The sequence below is a fragment of the Mirounga angustirostris genome, unplaced genomic scaffold, assembly GCF_029215605.1.
Source record: "Mirounga angustirostris isolate CCGP_5_RB_7025 unplaced genomic scaffold, mMirAng1.0.hap1 SCAF_8, whole genome shotgun sequence".
Lineage (NCBI taxonomy): Eukaryota > Metazoa > Chordata > Mammalia > Carnivora > Phocidae > Mirounga > Mirounga angustirostris.
The window spans coordinates 73,931,903-73,937,902 of record NW_026991716.1 but is presented as its reverse complement, the minus strand read 5'-3'; positions in this window follow the sequence as shown (position 1 = coordinate 73,937,902).

Genomic DNA, 6,000 nt, shown 5'->3' with positions numbered 1-6,000 from the left:
AGGAAAGATTGCAAGAACGTTCCAGGCAAAGGAAAAATGGTATATTCTGAAGTGCCAGGCAGGAACCACAAGAAAGTCATTGTGGCCAGAGGAGACTGTAGCAGAAGATGATATTGGAGAGGTATGTGTCAGGGCATGTGGGGCTTAGAGGCCATCACAAGGAATTTGGATTTTATTCTAAGTGAAATGGGAAGGCACTGGAGGATTTTAAGCAGGAATGTAATGTAATTTTGTTTTTAAGATTATCCCTCTGGTTGCTATGAGGAGAGTGGATTGTAAGGAAGCAACAAAGGAAGGTGGAAACATGGTTTGAGAGGCTATTTGCAGTTATTCAGGTGTGCAATGACAGCATTCAGGTTGGGTAGAAGCGCTAAAAACTGACAGAACAGGACAATGATTTAGATATATTTTGGAGGATCTGATGTTGCTTTTGATACTTCCACTAGCTCTGGGAATCACTGATGTACCACCTTTCTTCTCCAAAGGTTACCCAACTTTTGTCCAAACTCCACATCAGATTGTGCAGTAATATAACCACTTTCTGGAAGCCACCTGGTATTTCCTTCAGGAAAGGTCTCATAAGGACAATACTGATAAACAACCAGTAAAATTTAGTCCTAGAGCTCACACATGACAGCCCTTGGGCACTTGAGGCTGAGATTCTCATTGCCCCCAGCAAGTTTTGTGCTAGCTGAGAAGGCATTGCTGCCACCTTCACTCCTTATCTGGGTCTACTCCAGCAGCTTGGCACCATTCTTCCACTGGTTGGGGTGACATGGTACCCCATATTCCTTGCTTTCACACACACACACACGCACACACACACACACACGCTTGGTCATTTGAAAATCTCATCCTTCTTGTCCTTGCTACTTGGTCAGACGCTCATCATTGGAAATGTAACTTAGATTAATAAAGTGGGGTAGACATCATCATAAGGACTCTTTATGGGTGCTGCTGAGGCTGTTTTTCATGTGCATTAGAAAAGATACATTTCACTCATCACAATAAAACTACATTGCTTCAAAAAGATGAACTAATCAGAAGCAGCTGGAATGAATTAAAGACACACCTCAGAAAGGAGACATAAGCGATCTTGTAGGGGAAAGAACTTTTAAATCGTTTAAATGTGCTTGTCTAACATGTCACTAAAAGCTGTAATCTTCCATTTTCCATTAGCAGTTCCATCAATTTTTCCTTAATGTTTTAAATTAACTGTCTTCTCTCAAACATGATGCTGTTCAACATTTGAAGAAAATAGCCCTTGGTTTGTTTTTGTTTTGTTTTTTTTATTTTGGATTTGGGAAGCTGAAATCATTTTTCATTTGCATTTTTATAAAAGTTTTTTCATTTTAGAAATTGGCATGTTTCCTACCATTTGAAATGTCAGAGCACTACCCCAAAATAAATGTACTTGTCCTTTTACAAATTGTATGATACCTGTAATATTAGAATTATAACTATATCAATAGCAGAAGAAAATTACATTGTTTTTATAAAGATACATTATTTTTATAAAATTCCACAAAGTGACACTATTTTCACTTAATTTACTTCATCCTTTTATCCTTGTTATGTTCCTTCTTATAGCAGAAGAATAAGAAACACAAGGGGGAGAATATGATCACGTCTCTAGTACCCTATAATGAAGGGAATACGTGTTCATCTATCAGAAGGGTGTATAACCCTGCACTTCATCCCAGTTAGTTGATGTAGCACATCTGGCTAATGGATAAGGGAAATATAATAGTGTTCACAGACCAGAGAACAATTGAATTTTCATATCAAACTATCAAGCAGCCACTAGTAATCATGCTGGGAAAGATATCAGACGCTCACTATAAGCCCTACTAGAGCTATTTTGTTTGGCTTTTTTACTTTAGAATGTTTACTAATTCCTTTCAACTTATGAGATACTTAGTATCAATTTACATAGACACAAATCTAGGTACTGGGATACAAAGACTAATTAAGCACAGACCATGTTCTCAAGGAGGTCAAAATTGTTGGGGGGGATAAAAATCATGTTCACATTACTACATTGTAATGTGATGGTATTAGATAGGAGAGATTGTCTTATTTTAACATTACGAGAGCATGGCAGAGTGATTAATTGTACTTGATTTGGATAGAAAGAGGGGCACAAATTCCACGAGCTGACCCTATTTTCAATTTAACAGCTCTCTTCCTGATATCCTTGTTCTCTTACTAAACAAGGGACATTACTAAACTTGAAAACTCCAAGAAAGAGGTGACATTTGAAGAGTCACTGGATAATGAGAAGAGGTCTATAACGCTCTGTGACTCTCTTTCTCTCAGGCATAAATTAAGGTTGAAGATATGGACCCATACAAGATATTCAGGGAAACATTGGACACATAACTTGCCTACTACAATAACTTCAGTTTTTTATGTGTTCAACAAGTGAAGAGAAACAGGAAAAACTCCTGATTCAGACTGCGAATAATCTGATACATCATTCCAAGGATCATAGACTCTAACCCCACATAATGGGAAATGACTGAAAAACTTTAAACAAGGGTAGTCATGACCAATTTTAAGTATTAGGAAGATTATTTTGGCATGATGCCTTGGCATTGCTCCGTTATCTTCTAGTAATTAGAGTTGCTGTTGCAAAATTCAGTACCATATTGATTCCCAACCCTTTTGTAACCTAATTTCCCTTTTTGACCTAAAGGTGACCTAGTCTCTCCTTCTGAATACCTAAAGGATCTTTTCTTTATCCTTGGTGTTCTGAAATTTCATGATAGTGTCTTTATTTTCTATGTTAGACTTCTGTTATTGAAAATATCTTGTCACTTCTTAGGTAATTCTCTACCCACAATTTTACCTTTTCTCCCTTTCAAAAATTCCAATTAGATAGTCAAACACCTGTTCTTTTTTTTTTTTGTAGTTCTATTTATTTCCTTGACATTATCTTCCCATCCTCCTTCCAAATTCTTTTGTTGATTTATTTAGTTGGTTTGTGGGAGAAGCATATATTATTAAATCCCAAGAGCTTTCTCCTATGTTCTGATCATTCCTTTTCTGTATCACCCTACTCTTGTTTCACAGAAGCAGTGTCTTTTCTTATATAAAGTTTCTTCTGCTCTCTAATTTCTGTTTCTAATGGTTTCCTTTGTTTAGTTATATAGTTAGTTGCTTTTCTCTGCCTTTCATGTGAAAGCTTTCCCAAAACGTTGGATGATACTTCTCTGTCAGGTCTTATTTTCAACTTAGGTACAGAAAAGCTGATTGGAAAGTCAAAGTTACATGGGCAGGGCTTTTGAACATCTATATATTTAAGGGCACAAAACCAGATTTCAGTTGAATAATCCTCAAATATCAGTATCCCTCTAGGGCCAACAAAGTTCTCTAGCCTTATCTAGTCTTCAGGTTGATGCTTGGTAGTCACTCATCTGGGAGCAAAGCAAATAGGGACTGCTTGTTTTGTAAATAACATTTTGTTTGAACACAGGCACACCTATTCATGTATTATTATCTGTGGCTGCTTTCACACTACAATTCAGTTTCAGAGTTGTGACAAAGACCATATGGTCCGCAAACCTGAAAATATTTATTCTCCATCCCTTTACAGAAAGTTTGCAGACCACTACTCTAATTTAAAGCTCATTATGATTTAATTAGGGAAGATTTTGTATAATACACTGACTTTCCACACTTGGCACTTTCAGTTGAACTTTCCAAAAGGCACACACCAACACAATGACAAAGAGAGAGAAAAGAATCCTGGAGAAAACCATCACCACCTCAACATTTCCCAAGATAAATAGTATCCCTTTCTCAATGTACTGAAGTGCAAAATAACTGTCCGGGTGTATGCTAGTCACTGGGAAAATATAGATGAAGATCAGATCTTATCTTTAAACAGTCCAGAGTCCAGCAAATGTGTCAACAAATCACAATAATGTAATATCATATGCTCTAAACAGCATGTAAAAAGCATTTAGAAAGCACAGATGAAAAATCACATATAGACTTTGAATAAAATGTCAAATTAAACATATGCATTTTTTCACTGCCACCTCCCAAAAATATTCCACTAAAATGATGGTAAAAAAACTATAAAACACACACACATATACATATACTCAGAAAACATATACAGTTGATCTTAGAAAAATATAAATACAGAGACACATATATAGGTATGGCAAGCAATAGACTAGGAGAAAATATTCACAATGTGCACATCTGACAAAGGTCTTGTATCCAGAATATAAAAAGAACTCTTACAACTCAATAAAAAGAAGACAACAAGCCAATAAAAATGGACAAGAGATTTGAGCAGATTCTTTACAAAAGTATACAAATAACCAATAAGTACACAAAAAAGATGCTCAACATCATTGGTCACCAGGGAAATGCAAATTAAAACTACAATGAGAGGGGCGCCTGGGTGGCTCAGTCGTTAAGCGTCTGCCTTCGGCTCAGGTCATGGTCCCAGGGTCCTGGGATCAAGCTCCTCATCGGGCTCCCTGCTCAGCGGGAAGCCTGCTTCTCCCTCTCCCACTCCCCCTGCTTGTGTTCTCTCTCTCACTGTGTCTCTCTGTCAAATAAATAAAATCTTTAAATAAATAAACAAACAAACAAACAAACTACAATGAGATACTACTATATACCCAGCAGAATGGTTAAAAATAAAACCCTTGACATTACCAACTTACCAAGTGTTAGAATGTGAAGCAACTGGAACAGTTATATATTGTTGATACTATATGTGATAGTTAATCTTATGTGTCAACCTGACTGGGCCACACGGTGCCCAGATAGTTGGTCAGACATTATCCTGAATGTGTCCCTGAGGAAATTTTAGGTGAGCTTAACATCTTAACAAGTAGACTGAGTTAAACAAATTGCCCTCCCTAATGTAAATGGATCTCATCCAATCAGCTGAAGGACTAAGTAGAACAAAAAGGCTGACCTTTCCTGACATCAAGAGGAAACTCCTGTTGGACTCCTTTGATCAGGAAGGTAAGTCTTTTCCTGCCTTTAGGAAACATTAGCTCTCAGACTGGAGTTACACCACCTTCTGGGTCTCCAACTTGCCAACTACAGATCTTGGGGCTTCTCAGCCTCCATAATCGTGAGCTAATCACTTATAATAAGTCTCTTCCTACATGTATATACATCCTATTTGTTCTGTTTCTCTAGAGAACCCAGACTAATATACTACATAAAATGTAAAATGGTACAATCGTTTAGAAAACAATGGAGGGGGAAACGAACCATGAGAGACTATGGACTCTGAGAAACAAACTGAGGGTTCTAGAGCGGAGGGGGCAGGGGGATGGGTTCGCCTGGTGATGGGTATTAAAGAGGGCACATACTGCATGGAGCACTGGGTGTTATACGCAAACAATGAATCATGGAACACTACATCAAAAACAAATGATGTGATGTATAGTGATTAACATAACATAATAAAATAAAAATAAATAAAAAAAGAAAAGAAAACAGTGTAGCCGTTTCTTGAGAAAAATTTACATTTAGGGACAATTTTTTTTTATTAAAAGAAAACTTGTCAGGGCACCGGGGTGGTTCAGTCAGTCAAGCGTATGACTTCAGCTCAGGTCATGATCTCAGGGTCCTGGGATCAAGCCTGCATTGGGCTCCCTGCTCAGTGGGAAGCCTGCTTCTCCCTCTCCCTCTGCCTCTCCCCCTGCTCATGCTCTCTCTCTCTCTCAAATAAATAAATAAATAAATAAATAAATAAAATCTTTAAAAAAAAGAAGAAGAAGAAGAAAACTTCTCTATAATCTAGTCTTTCACAACCAGGAAGAAGGGATTAGGGAAATGCCTATAAAATGCTGAAAGCCAGCCCATAACAGGATTAATACATTTTCAACATTCACTTTTAGAAGTAATATTGTTCTGTGTGTTCCAATAATCTGCTATGACCTACTTCCTAAACTACAAAAATAAACTATGAAATTTACATGCCAGAATTTAGTTCTTATTAAGGATAGTGGCATATTT